Source organism: Equus quagga, chromosome 17, assembly GCF_021613505.1.
Source record: "Equus quagga isolate Etosha38 chromosome 17, UCLA_HA_Equagga_1.0, whole genome shotgun sequence".
NCBI lineage: Eukaryota > Metazoa > Chordata > Mammalia > Perissodactyla > Equidae > Equus > Equus quagga.
In genome coordinates, this window is record NC_060283.1 from 58,841,720 (window position 1) to 58,866,590 (window position 24,871).

Genomic DNA, 24,871 nt, shown 5'->3' on the forward strand with positions numbered 1-24,871 from the left:
TGGCAGGTGCTAACATAATCGTAGATTCCCTTTCTTGGAGGAAAGCTGAGGCTAATTTTGAAACCACCAAATTATATCTGACCAGGAATTTGACAATATAGAATGCAGTCATTCTGTTGTGAGGAAATATCCATTGGAAATAACATGAAATACCATGTAAGAGTAATGTACAATCTATTCCATTGCAGCATTCCGATGATAAAAATTTGGAAAAATAGGGAATAAGAATGTCCAGTGTTTACATGATAGAGCATAATGCAGGTAGCAAAATGTTGTAAGAGATGCTTAAGATAGTGCTGAGTGGAAAAAAAGTAGAATTTGAAATTGTATTGTTCTGATCCTCACAGTGTAAATTTAAATGCAATAGATGAAAGGAAAGAAGCTGAACAGTTTAAAACGTGTTAACCAGAATCTCTGGACTGGGTAATTATGGATGACTATTACAACCTTCCTTACAGTTGTCTAAATTTTACAATGTGGATTTGTTGTTTTTATAACAAAACATTACTGAAATAAGAAATCCAGCAGTCTTTTATTTATTCTCATCCTTCACTTTTTCTGGAGAACTTGAGTTTTAGCCTTGTTTTCTACTATCTCACCTGTCCTCTTCTTTCTCTGCATTTTTTTTTTTTTTTGAATTCTTCCTTTGACTTTATGTCAATTTCTACCCCTCATTCGGCATCCTAAATGTGGGTGCCGCCAAGAGTTTTCTCTCTGGTCCTTGTCTCATCTTTCTTGATAATGTCATCCACGTCCTATCTCCCTAACTTCTCCTCTCAGCTGTGGATCTACATGTTCTGCAATCTGTCAGACCAGTCCACCTACATAACCAGCCGCCATGGCCTAACCCTGCCTCTTCATCTTCTGTCACTCTCTCATGCATTAGCTGTCTTCTGCATACTAGGCAGTCTGCTAGAGACTAGGGATACAGTAGAAATAAAAAAGAGCCTCTTTCCTCAAGGAGCTGTCTTTTTTATTTTTTAAGGTATGCTTTTTTGGTGAGGAAGATTGGCCCTTAGCTGACATCTGTTGCCAATCTTCCTCTTTTTTTGCTCCCCAAAGACCCAGTACATAGTTGTATATCCTAGTTGTAGGTCATTCCAGTTCTCCTATGTGGGACACTGCCACAGCATGGCTTGAGGAGCAGTGTGTAGGTCCACACCCAGCATTCGAATTGGCAAATTCCAGGCCGCTGAAGTGGAGCACATGAACTTAACCACTCAGCGATGGGGCCAGCCCCCCGCAAGGAGCTTTCAGCTACCTTTCTCCTCTCATTTTTCCAGTTATCAAATTCAAACATTAGAGCTACCATTGAGTCCTTCTGCTTCTCATTCCTTCTACCAATCATGCAGCTGCTATACTCTGTACACAAATTTCAGCTCAGAAACATCTCTCATTGTCACGACCTGTTTTTTTGTGCCCATTATCAACACCCTCTTTGAGCCCTCATTTTTTCCTCATTATCCTATGACAGCTTCCCGAGTGATATTTTCTTCAACATGCTGTCACACACAACTCTAATTTATCTCACACAGCTATAAAATAAGTCATCAGAAAACGCACTTTAGGTCATACATAGTGGTTTCTTATTCCAAACATGCTTCATAGCTTCCCATTGAACACTGAAAAAACTCTTCAACTTGGCATTGACGGTCCCCTTCCAATGTAATTAGGTTAAACCGAATGAAATTTTTATTTGGTAGTTCAAAAAGGATAGAATATTAGCTGTTTCCTACAGTACAATCTACTAGTATTCATGTACCTTTCCATCCTTATCTTGTAACAATCGCTTCTTTGTCCCTGCCCAAAATATAAATGAGATCAGTCTATGCTTTCCAAGCCTGTTCACTTCCTTTGGTTCCTTTGCTCATGTCTGTTCTTCCTGGAGCTCCTCCAGGCATTGTCACTCCCTTGAATACTTCTATCATCCCCAAGTTCCACCTTAAAAGGCTCATCCTCCATGATCTATTTCCTGTCGAGTCCCTTCTCAATTGTTAGTAATCTGGCCCTGCAATGAAGTGTCTTCTGGAATGATTCGTGTGTCTCTTATGGTCCCGGTAAGCCTTGGCACTACTTCCTTGTCTTATTCTGCTGCACCCGCTGAGCTCTGAAAGTGTTCCATTGTTGATCCTCCTTTGCAAGTAGAGCATTTTAATATATATTTGTGTAACTATTAGTGCCCTCAGTTATTTTTCTGGTCTAGTTAGTTGTACTTAAGGTTGAATGTGCTATTTTCTCACTGTTCACGATACTGTTCCCTGCTTATTTACATTGACCCTTTCAAACTTCTTCTGCCATTATTTCAATTTAAAAAGAAAAACACCTTCGCAAGATATGGCATCAGTTACGCTATTTAGCACTTGAATTCTCTGGATAACTTTCTCATATAGATTATGCAATTCAGCAATAACGACTTTATTGTAATGATATAGGAGATGCTTTATGAATTCATTTATTCTAAAACTTAATTTATCTCTGACATTCCTCCTTAAAGAATAAAGTTTCTCGTGTCAAATATAAAATATATATTAAAAATATAAAATATACCACAGCTTGAATATAGAGTTAAGTATTTGAAGAGACTTTCACTTCTACATTACGTATATAAAAACCAGAATCTAGAGGATATCTTATTGCATTAACATATGTATCATGTGCCTAAATGAAACATTAAAACGATGACTATGAGTCAAAAAAAATCTACTAAAGAAATGCAGTACGTCGTAGTTAATATGAAAGACTGTGGCCAGACTTATGTTATTGCCCGTTTGGGAATCTCAGTTCATTCATCTGTAAAATGGAGACAGACCCACCTCCCAGGATTGCAGGGAGAGTGAAAAGGAGATAACATATGTCAGGGGCTTAGGATGTTATCTGGCACATAGTTAATAACAAAACATTATAATATTCTTAATAAAAATAAATGACAACAAGAAAGAATAGCATTCTCTGAAGCTATTAAGCTTCTAGAAGTTTCTTTACAGATTCCTTAAATATGAATATATAAAATGATGTCATACTTAGCAGTCCATAATGAGCAGGAAAGCATTTAAGAAGACTATGACATCATCTCTAGCATCACATCGAGAGGAGGCCTCCCCCCCTCTGCTGCAGCAGCATCCTGGCTGAGGCGTGAAGAGCGACAGCCGCGCCAGGCTGGGGAGCAGCACGTAGGAAGATCCAGAAAGGAAAACCCATGCTGCAGTTTGGCATCTGTCCCCTGGCTGGTGAAAGTGAAAGTGGGCATTTCAGAAATTATTTCCAGCTTAACCTAAAACCAGAAAAATCCCTTTTCCATATAGCCTGGAGAAATTTCTACACATGGCTTGCCGGCTATTCTACCCAATATTAATTATCTAATTAATTATCATTAATTAGAGATATACAATGTATTTCTGGTAACTAAAAAAAAAAGAAATGTCCCAAATTCCTGTTTTACAGCGAGCAATCTCATGAAAAACAAGAACAAAAACGTAATGGGGGAAAATGCAGATGAATTCATTTACCCATCAAATAATTAAATAAATATTTATTGAACTCCAACTGTGGCCCAGGGACTATTCTGGTGCTAAAGATATGAGTGAAAAAATCAGTAAAGGAATTAACTAATGCCAAGACAATATTGATTAGAAAAACCGCGATACAGATGCCTGACTGTGAGTCCAATAATCAAATTCTCTTCCGATTTGACGACATAACAGACTATTTGGATAAACTCTGGTTTGTTAGACAAAATCTGTCAACATACCCCTGGATGAATTTTAAAATGGTCCTAGAAAATTTAGGCATGAAGAGGCTCTTGGTAAGGTAACATGCCACTTCTCCAATACTCAGATAAATCGCAACAGAGCTGACGAGTTCCTATTGACAATATATTGAAGATTTTTTTTTAGTGGTTAAATAATAACTTCATCCTTTTCCAATTCATGTAAATACCACGAAGTTCAAAATTAATATAGTAATGATTTGCTAAATGAGTCAGAAGATTAGGAAACAGAGTCTCACATGAAATATATACTACATGGATTTAGTTAGATGGAAAAATACCAAATAGATGGGGGTTTTTTCGTTTCTTTGGTTTTGGCCAAGCATGAAATGTTTTCACTTACTGTGAGTGAAACCTAAAAAGAGAGTATGGTCCCAAGGGTTTTACCATATCCAGGAGGAATACTAAGTCCTGTTTGGGGATTTCATACATGATTCCACTGAGTGATTTCTGAGGAAAAAATGCAATATATTCTATGTATCTCTGAGACTGGTCTATTAGATTTTGTTCAATATCTGAAATAATGCAATTTCCTTTTTTAGAACACATGAAAATACCTTTGTGATGTGTTTTCACCAATTCATCCTCCGGCGCTACAATCTTATGTGCTGCTGCCCGCACTCTGGCAGGGCGGTGCCAGCCGCAGGTGCCCTCCCCCTCCCCCACAATGACTGCCACAGCAGCAAGGCTCTTAATAGGGGCCGTGGAAGGAATAAATTCAGGTTCTCGTAATTAGACATCGCAGAGAAAATTAAACAAGGACAATGCATTCGTCTCCCTCAACTGCTACAAATATTCACACTCACACACTTCAGGGATTTCAGGCTCAGGAGGTGAACATTAGCCATTTTTAAGGTACATTTTAGAAAACTAACCTTACTGCATTAAATATTTTGGACCAATAGTCTTGAGGGGAAATACTATATGTATGCCAAGGAAAGATTTAAAAGATGTTATTGATCTTCTTCTCAGGAAGGCAGAAAACGTCATCCATTTTTTTAAAGGCAAATTACAAAATAGGTTTTATTGTCATGAGTATATGTTAAAGTCAAAGATTATCTTAAAGAAATAAAGAAAAGGTAACATCCGTAATTGCCATATCCAATCAATATACATCCTGATGCTGAATTTGAAAATTAATATTTCTCGTGTGAGGCGTCAGGCCCAGGGATGGATTCAACTGCTACATGGCAAGACGAAGGATTACTTTTGTTATGCTGTCAATGCCGAATAAAGCATACGTAAAATCAGTTCTCATAATAACTAACAACCTCGGCCTTTAAATGTACCCCATGCTAAACACCAAAGCGTCAGTGAAGAAGTTCCATTATTTTACTCGCAAAACCCAACAATACTGAGTCATTCCTGGGCTTTCGTCTCCAGCGCCCATTCCACCTGCGAGGGGTGAACCATTTCATTTAGCCATTTTTTAAAAACCACTTATTAGCAAGAGTTACTCAGATAAAATCATGACTTAGTATATTTCTCTTAAACTCAGATTATTGAATTTTCATTAAGATAAAGAACTTTGGACATGTTTTTTAGCTTTACAATGATAAAAATTCGAAAATAAGGCATACATCTTTATATTTGTTAACAACTTGCAACACAGGCAAAAGATAATTCTTCAGACATCTTATAATTCAAACAGCCTTGATAAGGGCATTCTCTACATAGGAAATCACACACGCTACAGACAATGATCGACGCAGGCTCAGGGATAAAGACCAACCATTGAGAGATTAATTTAACTAAAAACATTCCAAATCTTCCATGATTTTCTCCCACTTAAACATCCAAACAAAACATGTGGTACCTTTTAATTTTCTGAATGAGTAGTTCCCAGTCAATGTTTCTTCGGTTAGAGACAACAAGCTGAAGAATCTACCAAAACAAAACAAAGGAGAAAATACATACATAGATTCGTTAAAAAAATATTGAAAATTGTAACTCACGAGTAAGCAAACACATTCTTTATATCCAGATAATAAATCTATGTCTTGAGATCCGTGGTACCAAAAATGCAGTACTTGAATTTTTTGGAAGTGCAGTAATGTTAAAGCATTTTACTCTGAGATAACATAAAGCAGATCCTTTGAATCCAAAATAAAACAAAATAAAATTTAAAAAACCCCAAACCATTACCAGCGCATATGCAGCGATACCGCCCAAGCCTAGCCTTTGAGAATTGCTGCAGAGTCCTTCTCCGGGAGCATTATCTCCGCGGGCTGGCTCTGCTCTCTAGCTCCAGACAGACGCAGTCTGCAAGCCACCAGCTCCTGTCTGTGTGTGTCGGAGAAAAGGAAGCTGCAAATTAGAAAAAGTCCCCGCAGTGGCGAAAAGCAAAATAAGGCGAGTGGGAGAGGGAGAGAGAGCTCGCCGGCCTCAGAATTTTCGAGAATGATGACAAGCCACCCAGCTCCGCCATCATTCACTGACAAAAAGATGCAGCCCCGACTTATGATTTAGCGGTTTGCCATGGGGGCTGCTGGTATCAAACGCCTGACAGGCATTTTAATTGCCTCCATCCAAGTGTGTCCCCAGGAGCCAGTCTGTAAGCCTATGAATGTCATCATCTGGTCTCCTTTGTGTTAATGCCAGACACACACAAACACACACACATTCCGTGATTAAAGAGAGAGAGAGTTTTCCGGCATATAGGATTACAAATAAGTTAGGCTACACAAACTGGACATGACTAAATGATAATTTACGGGAATTTTTATTATCTGCATTAATGACATCAGAGATTCTTTGATGTTTTGTCATTGGCAGATAATTACAATATTTTTAAAACTGAGTATACCACATTGCTTATTTATATTTCAAAATAAATAACTGTGCTCATTCGAAAAATGCATATATTTATGTAGATTTTCTTATGGAAAATTCAGTCTCCTCGTAACTGTGATAATTACGCACTTGGCAACGTTCTCCTTACAAGGAAGAACACAGCAAAAAACAAAGCAGCTTAGGAAACGAGGGCTGATGTGTGATTTCTGTGGGCAATCTACTTTATTCCCTCTACATACAAAAGCAAAAGGAGACAGCAACCAGCTTGAGTCCTGGGACTCTACAGTCCCTGAGGGCCAGGCAGGGAACGGAATCTCTGGCATAATCAGTATCCCCTTTATGTTAGCAACTGAAATTAACAGTTGAATAACCCTGTTTTGCAGTGCCCCTTATGTAGGGAGGTTAAATGTAGAATAATTCCTCGCATTTATTTCCTGGACAAAAGGCAAGGGGAAAAATGTTAATAAATAAACTAATTTTTACAGTATTGTTAGCTATCTGCATCTGTGAATGGAGCAAAATTCGATGTGGACCAAAAGGGCCAGCTGTGAAGAAGCTTGCTGGCAGGGAGCATCACCATAGTTACCAGAAAGAGAAAGTACAGAGAAAAATAAGGCGATGATAGAGAAGAGAGAAGGAGACTACAGTGGAGGAAATTTAGAGACAGAATGAGATGCTTCATTCTCTCCCTTCTGGAAAGAATTGTCTCTAGCAGTTTTATCTTATGTTTTGAATGCATTAGGATGAATCTGTATTTTCCATTAGCCATCTTTCTTCTCCACTTTTTGATCACCAGCTAATTTTGCTTTCATAAATATTCAAATTATGGTTCTTTTATATGAGATGGAGACTGCTACTCCTTGCTTCTATCCATCTCCTGGATTCATGGCCACCACTCAGCCTTGTCCAGCTCCTTTGTTTCCAAGGTGAAAAGCTGAGGCCCATGGAGTCTGATGAAGGTCACAAAGCTGCCTGGCGATGCAGCAGAGACACCATCCCAGTCTCCTGGCACAGGTCCCTGTTTTTCTTCTCTCACCAAGTCACTTTCTTTCCGTGCTCTTTCCCATTCTGTTTGCAGGCAAAACAGATTCCAGAAACCTCCTTTGTCTTTGACTTTGTAAGCCTTCTTTTATTTGCTAAAGCAGCGATCTTCCTCATTAAAACGGGTTGGAATCATTCTGAGGACTGGCTTTGCTTAAGATCTGTGCTGTATTGTATTGGAGGGCTGAAGAATATGGGGTCATTATGTCACTGATTTCCTTTCACTTCCAGCCTGGAAACCAGATGAATCAAGCATGAATGCCCTTTTGTGAACCCACCTTGTCGAGCCTGAGCTTAATCCTCACACACTAGGCACTCTATCACCCCTGGCATCATTCTTTGTGCAGGCATGAAATTGGGCAATCAAATTGAGTTGGCCTCCCCAGGGTCCTCCTAGTCAGAGACAATGTGAACCTTCCTGTGGTTACCCAAAATAATGAAGCCAGAAAATTGGGAGCCCAGGTAAAATTCAAAACATTTTAAAACATTAAAAAAAGATCATTCACTCAAAAACAACCACCAGGAGGCTCAATATCCGTTAAAATCTTCCAGAGCTACTCAGTAAAAACTGTGACTAGGATTTTGACCTTGATGTTTTACTGTTTTGATTTCCTTTCTAAAATGTTCTTTCAATATTCAGTTCTTATGACTCATTGCTTTTAGGTCAGCTCATCTATAGGTTGGGTCATAATGCCTTTTCTGATGGCTAAAATACAGCTACTGCCACCACGGCAGTCCTCTGCCCCCAGTGTGTCAGCCATAAAATAAATAAATCACATTTAAAAATAATATGATTATCCTAGGTAATAATTACAAGAAACTTTAGGTTTCAGTGAACCCTACATCCTGGCAAGGATTCTTCTTCACAAATGTCCCTTCAAATATGATCTCTCTGTTAAATGTCTATTTTTCTTCAGTGATTTTGGACACTAAGGTTATTTTTCAAGCAAATGTTTTATTTTAATACATTGTTGTTCACTTCTGAGCACAAAAAAATGATGCACAAGACTGCCATTTCTTGAAACATGAATCATATCTTATCAGGCTCTCATAAAGCACACATAATGCTCCTTCCTGGTCAGTCTGGAAAATGGCACAGCTTCCAAAAATATTTCATACTTTTTGGGTGTTGTTTACTATCTGAGGATATCTAGTTCAGTCAATGAGAATGGGTTGGTATACTCTTTTTCTTTTTTGTCCATTTGTTAGCGGAAGGACCTGCCACTTTAACATGTCCATTGCAGAATAAGCACTATATGTAAAATATAATTCTTACTTTTAATTACATTGTATTCTAAGAACAACATGACAGATAATTGAGAGACTTTCACAATTTTTACACTTTTTATATTTATGCTAATGAGCCTAAGCTAGAGTGCTTTCCTTGCCCTTCTCTCGTTTCCAATACTCTAGACCTTGGCTTAGCACCATTCATCAGTTCATTAAGCCACTCTTGCTGACACACACCATGTATTCCAGACACGTGATAGATTCTAGGAATGAGGAAAAGAGGAAACAACATTTCCTCCTCAAGGGGCTTCAGTTACAGTGGAGACAACCGAGAAGTCAACAGAAACCTTGCTCGTTTTCTCACTGTGATGACGCACCAAGTCTCTGCCCCTGTCACTCCTGCTTCATCTCAGATCCCGATCCTCAAGAATCCAATTCAGTTCCATCCCCAAATTCAGGCAGCTCGCCCATGTGGCTCCTCCGGCAGACCCTCGATTTCATCCCCTAACTCTATCAGTCTGTGCATTTGTAGATCACTCTTTAATCTCTTTAGGACTAAAGGATGGAGGCATGTCTTCCTCACCTCCCTGACCTTTGGTCATATACCATCTTCCAACCAGGGCTTTCCTGACGACCATAATGAAAACTGCGACCTTGCCCCTCCCTCATCCCCGGCTCCATTTTTCCTTCTTTCTACAGCACTTATCACTTTCCATCATACCATAAATTTTATTGATTACGTTTACCATTGACTATGGGCCTCAGTCTGCTAGCTTCATGAGGGAAGTCGTCTTCACATGCTGGGCCACTGGTGTATCCAAAGCACCTGGAACAGTGCTTGGAACCTACAGGTGCTCAAAAATATTCTTTGTATGAGAGAATGTGAAATCACATTAGTGGATGAATTGGAGTGTTTAAGCACAAGAAAAGTCTATATGTATTTCCTTATTCTATAGTCAGTCTTCCTTATGAATACTGTCTTTTATTTGTAGTATAAGTCACCTTTCCCATGGAATGAATAGTTTTTATACTTTCCATTAAAGGATATGCATTTATTTAAAATAGGGGCTTGTCTCCTACTTTCTTTGAATTCTGCAAAGTACCTAGGATGGGGCTATCAGCTCTTAAATACTGAGAAAGAGTTTGCTTGATAAATCATACTTCTATTGGTGGTAAAATACACAAAATTTTAATCTTCAGATTACTTGAATAAAATTATAACAATAAATCAATAATGCTTTGTGACCAAAATTGCTTTGAAATGGCTTTTTAAAAATTGGCTATAATTACTACAATTTTTACTTTTAAAAATTAATAATAGAAATAATTACACTTTTACCTAGTACTCTTGAATTTGAGTTATTCTAAATATAACAGGTACCAAAAATATCTGAGTTTTTTACAAATTATTATGACATCCAAATTCACTGAACACTGTCTTGCCCTATTTACCACAGATACCATCTCTTCTTCCAACAAATGTGGTCCACACAAAGTATACTATGGTCAAACAGACAAAAAAGAGAAGTGTCATAATTAGAATATTTGTCTGAATTATATGAATTATAAGAAATGTTGAAATTCTATTATTTTTTACCTACAAAATGGCAATTTCATATGGTTCAAACTAATACCTGGAGAAGCTATAAAAGGATGGAGAATCGAGTAGAGCGAGTTGTACACAAGGCCCCAGGCTCCAGGCAGGGAATCTTCATGGCCACTAATTAAAACATGACAAGTTTCAAATTCGATCTGTGGCACCTTCTGAATATTAAAAATTATTAGAAGCATGGCTCCAAAAGCTCTTGATTTTTTTTAAGGCCATGAGGCTGTATGATGCATTTGAGGATCTGAAAATTTTCTAGAAATGTTTCTTGAATTCCTTGACAAATTCAATAGGAGTTCTCTAGATCTCATTTTTTAAAAAATTTGCACGGGAAACGGAGTCAACATAATATCATCACTGAAAGACACATGCTCTAGAGGATCCCTAATTAATGGGATGAATAACAACTGGTCAGGAGTTGAAAGACCATCACCAAGCACCAAAAGGATACATTTATGTAAATTACTCACATGGTTTGCTTTTGTTTTTCACATCAAACTACGACAATTAACTACATACCCTCAACGAAGCTGAACTATCTTTTATAAAAAATAATGAATACGTTGAGAAATTCACGTAAAGGATTTAAGAGCAGATAATGGACAAATTTATTACTGAAAGACAAAAATTTCCCCCCAAAAATAAAATCCTTGAATCACTTGACTCCTGCCCAAATTCTTCTTGTTATGATTCATGAGGATAGACTACATTCATTAGCTTATTGTGCACTTTATCTCTCATTTACTTTTACTAGGTATTCTATGCTACTGAGCTGGATTTTTTACTTATTTAAAGTTTGAAAATAGATTGATAGCGTCCAGGCTACAAGTCCTATAATTATTCGCCTTACTTTATATTTATTTTAAATAGCTCTTATACATACAACTCCGTAGGAAATATTTTAAACCAAAATATCCAGTATCTCCACGGAGCTTCGATGAAGAACGAATCAGAAATAATGTTTCTAAAGAAGCAAAGAGCATGCTGACATATGGGTCACCTCTGACATCATCACTGTGATTCTGATAGGCTCGGCCTGCAGTGGAAGGATGAATATAGTATAAGCAAGTCAGGTGAGGAGGAAGGCAGGACAAGGGGACCACTTTCCAGTCGCTCTTGCATCATGCAGAATCCTGCCGAGTCATCATGATCAGAGTTTGGCTTCACAATTTCATTTTACATCTCAGTGTGCTGATTTCCTCTAAAAATCAGTTATAGTCTTATCCAAGTGTAAGGACAAAATACATTTCAAATTATTTTTGGATTATGCACAATTTAGAACCTCAGAAATATTCAAATTTCACTGGAAATTTTGCACAGGTAGTTTTAAAAATAATACACTCTTGCTTTTCTTTTTTCCATTAGTGTTTTTATTTCACTCACCCAGGTGAAGCCAAAAAGATGATGTAAATGGAGAAAGACTGAGAGAGAGAAAGAGAGAAGTTTATTCTTTATTGTTGGCACTCAAAATAAAGCTTGACTGCAATTTAGGGAGCTAGCTAGCTCAAAGGCCATATTTAGGTTTTGTGTGCCATTACCATCTAGGCTTAGGAAATAAGAGAACTCGAAGTCCTATTCTGTTCACATATTTTCACCAAAGTAAACTGAACCAAACTTCTTTCTTAAAACTTCCTTTTTTTCTTTTTTTGAGGAAGATTAGCCCTGAGCTAACATCTGCCACCAATCCTCCTCTTTTTGCTGAGGAAGACTGGCCCTGAGCTAACATCCGTGCCCATCTTCCTCTCCTTTATATGTGGGATGCTGCCACAGCATGGCTTGATAAGCAGTGTGTAGGTCTACACCCAGGATTTGAACCAGCAAACCCCGGGCTGCCAAAGCGGAACGTGTGAACTTAACTGCTGTGCCACCAGGCCAGCTCCTTTTAAAACTTCTTTTTAAAAACAGTGTCATATGAACTGCAATTATGACAAAAAATTGCTAGTTCAATTCATCAAGTCATAATCTCATTACATCTGGAGAACTATGGTGGGGTTAAAAAGATAAAAAACTCTCCAGATGTTGAAAAAAAACCTATAATGGTAGAAAGGAAAACTCTCATACATTGCTGGTGAGAGTGTAAATTAGTTTGATGACTTCAGAAAACTGCTTGCTAATATCCAGTAAAGTTAAATGTATGTCTACCTTATGACCTGCTAATTCCATTTCTAGGTATATACCCAAGAGAATTGACTACATAGATCCACCTAAAAACATTTGCAAAAATGATCTCAGGAGCTTTATTCATAATAGCATAAAACTGAAAAGCACTCAAATGCCCATTAATAGTAGAATGTGTTGTGGTGTATTCATGTAACGGGTTACTACACAGAAAAAAAAGAATTATTGTTACATGAAACGACATAGATGAATCTCACAGGCATAATGATGAGTAAAACAAGCAGACACAAAGAGTATATCCTGTTTTATTCCCTTTATATGAACTTCAAGAACAGACAAGACTAATATTCAGAGACGGAAGTCAGAATAACGTTTACTCGTATGGGGATTAAGATGGAGTGGAATGTTGACTGGGAGGAAGCACAATGCCTTCTTGATGTGGGTGGCAATGACACGGAGTGGAGGCCATGTACAATTAATATACTTTACTAAGGTATTTTACACCTCAGTAATAATAATGATGATAACAATAATAGATATTATGATGCCATTGGTTCAGAAACTCTTCATTTACAACAAATTTTCAGATCTATAGATGAACATTATAGATGGTTCCAGTATGAACAGACATTTTGCACACGTGCCATGTAACCATGGCTGCATGAGTGAAGGCCTAAGACGATTATGTGTGTGTTAAATAAATAACTTGGAAGGGGCTGTCTTCCTCAGAAGGGAGGGGACATTTTACATAGGCTTTTAATAAACAGGCATCTGTAAGGTAAAAAACCATGATGTAAAAATCTGTGTAGTAAAATGTGTATCTTAGGAATATATCAAGTGAAAGTACTTGTCTGTAGCAACATGCACTGAATCACACTATTATGACAAAAGAACAGACAGTTAAGGTGCTTTCAATACTGTCTCTTTCACACTACTCCCTTGTCCTTTGCGGCCCAACATAATCACCAGTTTACTTCAGAAAGCATCTACTTCTTTTCTTCCAACCCAAATCTTACACTTCCTTTCCGGTCCACTTAAAGTTCTGCCCTCTTTCATAATGGCTCCCAGAACTCCCCCAGCACACAGTGCCACCAAGCTCTTTCCTTTCTCAGAATCACCATGAAACCAAAAAAATCACCATGATACTATAATGTCTGATAATATACATGGCCTTGGGCTGGTCTTCAGTTGTTTACATTGTTATTTATTCTAACATTGACCAATTAAAAAGGCATAAGACATGATTCTAATATAAGTGATTAAGTAGTTATAATGTGCCAACCTCTTTGAACACAATATTTTATTCAATAACTCCAAGAGCTGTGAACCTCCATCTTACATTGGAGGAAATAGGTCCAGTTAGGGCTAATTATATGCCAAGGACACCCAGCTGGTAAGTGGTGGGGCAGAAACTCAGTCCCTGGACTTCTGAGGTAGTCTGTAATTCAGTCCAACCTTTCTAAGCTATCAGAAAAGGAAGAGAGAAATAAAACAAACAATTAAGAATTTTCCTTTTTTCTACTACAGGTACTTCAAGATAGACTATGTATTATTCTAGGTGTACATAAGGGATAGATTAGATATAAGAATTTTTACTTTCAGAATCATTTCAGAGTCCATCAGTTCATATTTAAATGATGTCTATGTGTGAACACAAGTACTCCTGTAGTTGAGGAAGACACTATTAATTTTATTACTATTTATCTGGTCTATTTTTGGCAGAGAATATAGAGTCAAACGCATGAGATATATGCTCATTGTTTTTAAAGAACTTCACTGTTTGACAATTTGGGTTTATTATGCATGTTTTTAAACATCTTGTTGAAAATCAAAATCAAGTCTTAGAACTATAGAGTATAATAGTAAAATACCGTGCTTTACGTGGTCAATCACTATAGTCATTTTATTATATCAAGTTAGAAATAAATACCATGGTGAATCTTTCTTTTTGTGAGGAACACTGGCCGTGAGCTAACATCTGTGCCCATCTTCCTCTATTTTATGTGGGATGCTGCCACAGCATGGCTTGAAGAATGGTGCTAGGTCCACGCCCAGGATCTGAATCTGCGAACCCTGGTCCACCAAAGCGGAGTGTGCAAACTTAACCACTGTGTCACCAGTTGGCCCCTACCACGGCGAATCTTAAAGGTAAATCAGAAAACACTTTACCAATGTCATATTATGTAACGCAGGTCATTTAAATTAATGTAAATTTACTTACAGTTAAATTCTGGGTGTGGGACACTTTTCTTCCAAATAACTCCATTCTCTCCATCAGATCCTCCCTCAGATAGCATCTTCTCAGTGAGGCATAGCCTGACCATCCTAAGTAATACTGCAACCTGCAATTCCCATTCCCAATCTCCTGTATCCTATTTTGCATAATATTTATCATTTTCTTATATAATTTACTTTTTTATTCTGTTTATTCCCTATTGCCTGTTTCTCCTCATTCACTTGTAAGCTCCATGAAGGCAAAGCTCTTTGCCTGCTTTGTTCACTAACATATCCCAGGTACCTAGAACTGGGCCTGGTCTATAACTGGTATACAATCAATATTCATTGAACTCACGCATGCATGTATGCATGAATAATTGAAAGTATAACACTAACACTCACATAAAAAGCATGAATTACCTCCTAAAAAATCTGAATTCTGAGCTTAAATAGTCGAGAACATTTCAGTTTCAGAAATCGCTAGACAAAACGCGTGGTGTGAGTATTTCATCTAGTTTGTGTCTTGCTGAGCTATTTAAATAGGCAAGTTTTAGGCTTTTAATCCTTAGCACACTTAGAGCTATCTTAAGTATATCTCTCCCTTTACCTCAGAGTTTTAAAAATAGTTATCTATGTGTTTATTATTTATTTTTACAAAAGTTCTGCCAGCAATTTTTTCAGTTTGTGAACCCTTAGTTATAACTTCCATGTTTATCTTCATCTTTCCAATCACCTAAAAGTTGATACAAATTGCTTTCTTTCACTACTGGAGATCTAACCAGCTGGGGAAATCATATTTACAGGAGAAATGGGCAAGTCAGGAAAGAAAATGATGAGAATTAGTGTTGAGGAATTCTCACTCCATAAAATTTTCATTTAACAGTCAGTCAAGCAGAATCCTTGTTAGGAGTTACGAATTTCTGGCTGATCTTCCTGGAAACAAGAAATGAACTTTCGTTTTCTCCAATGTCTCCACAAGTGGGACCATTACAGTTTAACGGAAGACAGGATAATGGCACATAATCAAATGCTACATTGCATGACATGAGATATAAAATCTCAATTTCTTCTTGAAAAATCCTAACAGGGGTATTTTGTTGACTGCTTTCCAAGCTTTGAAGATCAAGTTATCTCAATATCCTAAATCTCTGTCATTCCTTCAATACGCAGCGACTTCATAGGACTGGAGAGCGAGCAGTACTGGAGAGGTCAGCTGGCCCCATTCTGTTTGAATGAGTCAGTCTTTAACCTCAACATTACCAGATAATTCTGAAAAGGTTTACATTTTGCAAGTTCCTGCAGCATTTTCTTTCAGTTTAATATTTACAGTTCAAATCATAAAACATCCTCAGTGATGGTGTAAGAAACGCAATGACATATGTGGAATGATTTCTCAAAATGTGTCTATTAAGGGAACAAATTTATTTTGTGAATAGCTGAAATTCATACTTACTGACTCCGCTGTTTAGAGGAGAGTAGACCCTAGAGTGACAGCCACTAAGAATTTCATACGGAGTTTCTGAGTCTCTATCACTCCTCTTCCTCTGGTCCTTGTACCAGGGGTACGGCAGAGATGAGGAGAGAAAATCAGTTGGTGATGGGGGTATTTATTTAGAGATAGTTTAAATAAAAGTTTGTCACAACTACACACGCTGTGAATATTTAGAATACATTCAATGGTACATCTAAATGTACACTAACGTCCTAAATCATCCTAATGACTAGAACCAATGAATGCAGATGGTAGATATCAAATTCCTTGTGAGAACAGAAAGGGGGACCACAATGGAGAGTGGGGCATTTTTATGTTTCATCCATCATCAGATTTCTAAGCTACCCAAGACTCGACATAAAAGACATATTGGCTTTTAAATTAAAAGGAAATATTATACATGATCAATATCTATATATGAATACTCTCTCATGCAACAGGACCATCAAGTTAGCTAGAAAGAGCACATGTGGGGAGGATTCTATATGACAATGTTTGAAGTTAAACTATCATTTTCCATAGTTTTGTGGCTTTTTTTTCCCTTTTGCTCCTAATAGCAAACATACAATTGAAGAAATAAAAGTGTTTGCTTTTAATGTTCTGGAGAAAATAACTCAAACATTTTTCTAGACATTGTCCATTTACTATGACATATTTAAAATGGATTGTGAAAATACGTTCTTTGCAAAAGTAGCCATTGTAAGTATCTGGGCCAAGAAAATCTTTGTGGGAGAAAAATGTCCACCTCTCTAAGACCACTAACTTTTTTCTTTAATTGTCACATTCTTGTTGTGTTTTTACAATTTCCTCTCCTGTTCCCTTGCTTTGCTTACCCCTTTCCAACTCTTCCTTCTTTTTACTGCAAAGTCGGTGGAGCATGGGCAAGGAAACAGAAGAATATTTAAGGAACCATTAGACAAACTTTCCTCCACCTAGGGCTCTGATTGCACATTAGTTGAGGGCAGACTCCATATGTTTTACACCATTTTCTTTCTATAATATCTGGTAGACTCATTTTTTTAGGAAGATTAGCCCTGAACTAACATCCACTGCCAATCCTCCTCTTTTGCTGAGACAGATTGTCACTGAGATAACATCTGTCCCCATCTTCCTCTATTTTATATGTGGGATGTCTGCCATAGCATGCCTTGACAAGCCACGCATAGGCCCACACCCAAGATCTGAACCAAGGAATTCATATTTTAATTTGGAGTTGCTTGATAAAATGCATGATCAATTGGCTGATGAGAGAAGGGGAATTGAGACCTGTGTTAAATGCCCAAAGAATGCACAAAAGGGAAGCTTGAGAAACTGGCAGTCAGGACATTCCGTTAAAAGCCAAGTGCAGAAGATCTCGTCAAGATGGTGGCGTAGGCAGACTCTGAACTCACCTCCTCCCACAAACACAACCAGGTTACAACTATTCTTGGAAAAATTACCCTGGAGAGAAAGCTGAAAACTGGATAAAAAGAACCCCCACAACAAGGGACAGTCCTGATGGAGGTAGAAGAGGAAGAAATTCCTTCTGGAGAGAAAGAAAGCCACTTTCACAAGTGGCAAAGCTTCACAGCCAGCTGGGCAGCAGCATCCCTAAGGTATGCAGCCTTCCCTTGAGAAGTGGGGACCTTACCAGGAGCACGTTACTGCTATAAGCATCTCTTAGACTCAGCACAAGTATCCTACTATCTGTAAGGGGACACCCCCAGAAAAGCTATCAGACAAAACTGGAAAAAACCTGGCTCTCAAAGGGCCCATGCACAAATTCACTCATCTCAGAGAGCAACCTAAAATCACCAGAAAGAAAGCTGCACAGTCTTTTGGTGAAAAGAGACTCACCTGGCAGGCTCTGGGTGCATCTCAGTGAGAGGTGAGACCTCTCCAGAGACTGAGACATTGGTGGTGGCCATTGTTGAGACCTAGTACAGGACTGCTGACACAGAACCTGGGAGATGCCATTGAAGTTATTCCCCTGGCCAGATAGCCCAGGGGTCTGCCATACCTACTAGAGCACAGATTTAATCCAGTTCAGCCAGGGCAGGCAGCCCGCCAGAGGGACAGGCCCCAACCAACAGCAAGCCAAAAACCATAAAACACTGTAGAAAGAAATTGAAGGAAACACAAGGAAATGGAAAGATATTCCGTGCTCTTGGATTGGAAGAATTAACATAGTTAAAATGTCCATAGTTCCTAAGGCAATCTACAGATTCAATGCAATCCCTATCAAAATTCCAACAACACTTTTCACAGAAATAGAACAAAGAATCCTAAAATTTATATGGAACAACAAAAGACCCTGAATAGCCAAAGGAATCCTGAGGAAAAAGAACAAAGCTGGAGGTATCACACTCCCTGATTTCAAACTATACTACAAAGCTATAGTAACTAAAACAGCATGCTACTGGCACAAAAACAGACACACAGATCAATTTAACAGAATACAGAGCCCAGAAATAAACCCACACATATATGGACAGCTAATTTTCAACAAGGGAGCCATGAACATACAATGGAGAAAGGAGAGTCTCTTTAATAAACGGTGTTGGGAAAACTGGACAGCCACACGCAAAAGAATGAAAGTAGACTATTTTCTTACACCATGCACAAAAATCAACTCAAAATGGATTAAAGACTTGGATGTAAGACCTGAAACCATCAAACTTCTAGAAGAAAATATAGACAGTATGCTCTTTGACATCAGTCTTAGCAGCATATTTTCAAGTACCATGTCTGACCGGGCAAGGGAAACAACAGAAAAAATACGCAATGGGATACATCAAACTAAAAAGCTTCTGCACAGCAAAGGAAACCATCAACAAAACGAAAAGACAACCTAACAATTGGGAGAAGGAGTCAATATCCAAAATATACAAAGAACTCATACATCTCAACAACAAAAGACCAACAACTCAATTAAAAAATGGGCAAAAGATCTGAACAGAGATTTCTCCAAAGAAGATATACAGACGGCCAAGAGGTACATGAAAACATGTTCAACATCATTAACTATCAGGGAAATGGAAATCAAAACTACAATGAGGTATCACCTCACTCCAGTCAGAATGGCTATAACTAACAAGACAGGAAACAACAAGTGTTGGAGAGTATGTGGAGAGATGGGAACCCTCGTACACTGCTGGTGGGAGTGCAAACTGGTGCAGCCACTGTGGAAAACAGTATGGAGTTTCCTCAGAAAATTAAGAATAGATCTACCATATGATCCAGCTATTCCACTGTTGGGTAGTTACAGAACTTGAAAACACAAATGCATAAAGATACATGCACCCCTGTGCTCATCGCAGTCTTATTTACAATAGCCAAGACTTGGAAGCAACCTAGGTGCCCATCAAGGGATGAATGGATAAAGAAGATGTGGTATATATACACAATGGAATACTACTCAGCCATAAGAAATGAGGAAATCCAGCCATTTGTGACAACAATGGATGGACCTTGAGGGTATTAGGCTAAATCAAATAAGTCAGAGGGAGAAAGTCAAATACCATATGATCTCACTCATAAGTAGAAGACAAAAACAATGACAAACAAGCACAGAGCAACAGAGAGTGGACTGGTGGTTATCAGAGGGGAGGCGGGGAGAGAGGAGGGCAAAAGGGGTGATTGGGCACAAATGTGTGGTGATGGACTATAATTAGACTTTGGGTGGTGAACATGATGTAATCTACACAGAATTCAAAACATATTACAATGTACACCTGAAAGTTATACATTGTTATAATCCAATGTTACTGCAATTAAAAAAAAATGCCAAGTGCAATGAAAGAGAAACTTATTTTACAACAAGGAAAAACTAACAAAAATAGGGAGGGGGTGAAGTTGATAAAATAGCAGAGAAACACTAAGATTGACTACTGCTATTTGAGCATCGCCTAGGAAGGAGGTAAATGAAAACTGAGGGTGTGTTTTAGGAGGGATAAAACACTCAAATCATAAGGAAAAGTAAAAAGATGGGAAAAGAGCTGGAGGATCAAGAGTTGTGGAAGCAAACAGGGTTTCATTTATAAGCCAGGGAGCCAGTCTGACAGGTGAGGTGGGTGAGGCACTTGAAAGATCTTATTCAGTGGCTGGCATTACTGAGTGCCCAGCTGGGAACAAAAGTAGCTTTAAACAGGATCATTGTTCTAAAGAAATCTTAAGTTTCATGTGTCCTCCAGTGCAGCCTTATAGATCTTGAACAGCATCAATACTCACCAACCACCTGCAATCAGCATTACTCCAGAATTTGCTAGACACAGCAAGTCCTTGACGGGGAATATTTTAACTTGGATGGCTGGCCCTCTACTCAGGACTCAGGTATATTGATGATATGCAAATAAGTTCAGTTCCGTCCCATAAACGGCATAAATTAAGGGCATCCTATCATGGGGATTATCTTGGAAACAGAGAATGTCACCCTCAGCATGCCAATGGCCTGGAGGTGAACAGCAAGTAGTCTGAGTGAGGGAGAGTAAAAACAGACAAAGAGCACTGCATCGCCATTGACTGGCCGACGGCATTCTTCTCTAAGTTCAATGCTTGATTACTTATATAAAATATTTTGCTCAGAACAGTTTTCATTTTAATGTCTATGCAGCCAGACAAAAGATTCAAAGATAGCATTTTGATCAACAGTCCCTGATGCTGCACCTAGGCATACAATAGGAGAAAATAATCTGAGATTGTGACCTTCACATCAAGAGTGCCTATTTCATTAAGAAATGATGGCTACAACGAGATATCACCTTACATAGGTCAGAATGGCTATAATCACCAAGACAGGAAACAACAAATGTTCAAGAGGATATGGACAAAAGGGAACCCTCATGCACTGGTGGGAATGCAAACTGTGCAGCCACTGTGGAAAACAGTGTAGGGATGTCTCAAAAAATTAAAAATAGAAATACCATATGATCCAGCTATCCCACTACTGGATCTTTACCTAAACAACTGGAAATCAATGATCCAAAGAGATTTATGCATCCCTAAGTTCACTGCAGCATCATTCACAATAGCCAAGTGTAGAAGCAACCCAAGTGCCTTCTACGGATGAGTGGATAAAGAAGATGTGGTGTGTATATACAATGGAACACTACTCAGGCATAAAAAAGACAAAATCGTCTCATCCGCAACATGGATAGAACTTAAGGGTATGATGTTGAGTGAAATAAGCCAGACAGAGAGAGACAAATACTGTGTGATTTCACTCATATGTGGAGGATAACAAATAAATGGATAAAGAGAACAAATTAGTGGTTACCAGAGGAGAAGGAGGTTAGGGGGGTAAGGCGAAAGGGGTTAAGGGGCACATATGTATGGTGACAAACAAAAATTAGACTACTGGTGGTGAGCACAATGAAGTCTATCCAGAAATTAATAAATAATAATGTTATAAACCATTATGATCTCAATAAAATTACTGGGGGGGGGGGGAGAAATGATGCCCTCTAGCATAGGACACATGTTTTGTACTACCAAAGATGGATTTGTGACTTCCTGTCACACATTCTAAGTATCTTAGGGTTAGTAAACAAAGAGCCACAGGCCCTGGAGAGAAATATCACAAAACTGTATGACAAATGTAAGAAAAATAAAACAAGTTTGGGTTAGGATACACTAAGACTGATATTTTTGAGAACTTATAAAGCATAGCTGGAAATAGCTGGTTAAAGAAAATGCAGATAAAACTCATTCTACAATGTCATTTAGAGACTTTTTCCATTGAGTTTGCAATTCCTCCCAATACATGTCATCCAACTGGCTTATTAGGATATCATCAGTGAAAAGGAATTTTTAAAGACTGGATTTAATAACAGATGAAGGAAAATGGTGAGAGTAGTCTTGAGGCCTGATTACAAGTGAACTGGTCAAGTGGTGAACCTGCGTTAGGTGGGTGAACTCAGTGTATATGATGGCAGGAGTTGAAGACAAATGAGGCGCTCACGGCGAGGGGCATGGACACGTCAAAGGTGGCAGAAGGAGTCCTGGAGTCCTGTGCAGCTGCCAGAAGCTTTGAACTAGGTGAACACACAACAGTATTGCACGAAAAAGGCATATACAGAATGGCATCTTAGGACATCCAGGACAGATTTACATCAAGCACATTGCAACAAGGATATATGGGGAGAGGGAACGGAGATGGAAGGTGGACACAAAAGGAAAAAATTAAGATAATGTGAAGCAAGAAAAGGGGCTTTCATGTTCTGATGATCATATGCCCTCTAAAATGAAGACTATGAGGAACTCAATTCCTTGCAGCTGTGGTTCAAAACGCTACCACCATCAACTACGACAACAAAAGGTTATGAACTGAGACCCTGCCGTCACTCGTGCAGCAGCATCTATGGGGAAGAGACTATGAAAGGGGAGAGCCATGGCTGTGGCACACAGCACTTTTTCTGGACTCCGCAGAACTATGCTGGGCTTCACCTCCATGTGATTCACTTCAGGAGTTGAGAGGGAGCCCAGGAGTCTGCTGTGTATTTATTAAGACCCCAGGTGATTCTCGTGCCACTGGGTCATGGAATACACTTTGAAAACACTACCATGGATTCAAATAAACAGGACAAATTGTTTCCTCACCAAATGCAAAGGTATTGGGTCCTGTCCCAGTGAAACTAACAGGGGCTCCAAAAAAGAGGGGTCAGGGGTCAAACTCTGTGAATATGAATTTGTGCCAAGAACAAGTACACTGAATTACTACGCCTTCTATAATTAAAGATTATATTAAAATTAGAAATTCACTTTTAAAGAACATGACATTTTATTGTTTCCTTTTATTTTTCTGTTCATTTTTTTCTTTCCTATCATCCCTTCTTCACTGGCTACAATCAGTAATAACAGGTAACATCTAGAAAAAATATTGCTCTAATCAAGGACACTTTAACTGACTTTCATTCATATTGACTGTTAAGAGCCAAACGAAGATAGCAAGAGGATTCCAAGATTGTATTTATGACACATACTTTAAATAATATCTACAAATGCAGAAAAACTGCTAATAAAATTATAACGTCGTCTTCACCATTCTTGCCATATTTCTAGCATCTAGTGCAAGTTCTGTGCTTGTTGCTTGTGAACTGGCAGCCACAGAAAAAAGCTTACTCTTTCAACTGCAAAGCAACTATAAGGTACGTAAGACATCTGTTTATGTAGATGAAAGTGCAAGAATACTTCAGCTTCCACACAGTTTTATCTTGACTAAGGACCAAAACCTCCCTCAGGGATGTGGGGACAACACAGCCAGCACCCACAATGGGATATGCCCATACGTATGTTACATGAACTTGGTCTCCAGAACTCAGGACTGATTTCAGAGCTCAGGAAGTCCAGGCCCACGCTGACTTAGTTGGAGAGGCTAAGGGATTGCACCGTGAGCTAGAGAGCTGTGCTGGGCTGAGGGGGAGGCTGGGTGGGAAACCGGATTCAGACGATCTCTGAAGGAGGATTGTTCCCATGGGTCTCTAGATAATAATGAGAAACCTTTATCAGGAGCTTACTAAGAACTGGGCACTTCTTTGGGCATTTATTTATATTAACTCGTTTAATCCTCACAGCAACTCTGTGAGGTAGTTACTCTCGTTAGCCTCCTATTATAAATGAGGAAACCAGGACACAGGTAGATTAAACCACTGGATATATACTCAGTTCATATCTGGCTGCACAGATGCTTCTAAAACTACTTTCTAAAAACAAACGTACTCTGTATTCTCGTATATTCTGTACGTAATCTAAACTGCTCCCACAGCAGCGAGACGGTCAAAACCTTGCGGAGGCTAAGATTTAGCACCCCAGTCTTCCAGCTGGAAATTCTGACAATGAGTCCACATCAATAATATGAATAATCTGAAGCAATAATATGAATCATAACCCAGGGAACAATGGAATACGCAAAAACAATTTCGGCAACTTATTTCTTAGTCTTTTAATTTTCTGAGAAGTATGAATAATACCACTAAAGATTTTCATTTTTGTAAATGAAATCTCTCCTAAATTTTTTTAAAACTGTCTTATCTTTTAAGGCTATCTGAGGAGTCAAGAAATAAAAGGTTCTATGTTTTGGTACTTGAGCTGGTCTGGAATGCCGGTTGGTCTTTTGAAGCAGTGGTTCCAGTCTTTTGGTGCTTCCTGTAGATGCTGTCTGCTTTAGCTCTTTTTTTTAAGCTGGAGACACCCCCAGTACATAGGGACCTGTGAGACTGATGTGCTCTAGCTGAAAGGGGAAAATGATACTTTATTCTTTTAAATTACAAGATGCCCAGGGAAAATAAATTAATGGTACTGCAAGCCTTGGACATTATGATAAATCCTAAAATACAATCTTCCAGAATCACTTATGTGTTGATGATTGCTTTAAAGTTGAAGCATACTTTCTTAAGAACGTTTCTGGTCACTAAACAAAGTTGTTTCATATTTTCATTTTGGAAAGCTCATTGCAGCTTACTAATTTGGGGAGTATGTGCTCAGCCTTCATAACTCTGAAGTATAAGGAATTCCTTAATTTTCCCAAGTTTATACCTCCATTGTATCTTGTAATAGTAATTACCAAACCAAATAACATGTCTTTGTTTATATAATGGTCTGGCCCCTCAAAGTTTGCCACCTGAGGATAACT

The 24,871-nt window shown here is 38.4% G+C and overlaps 1 protein-coding gene across 30 annotated transcripts in view; it reads right to left on the bottom strand.

The window, feature by feature from the left end:
- Positions 1-24,871, bottom strand: part of MAP2 (microtubule associated protein 2) — a 300,372-nt gene that overhangs the window by 144,763 nt on the left and 130,738 nt on the right. For all 30 annotated transcript variants that reach the window (XM_046643368.1, XM_046643363.1, XM_046643350.1 and 27 more), the window contains one exon: positions 5,583-5,650. The gene's annotated coding sequence lies outside the window, so the exon portion shown is untranslated. The remainder of the gene's footprint in view (positions 1-5,582; positions 5,651-24,871) is intronic.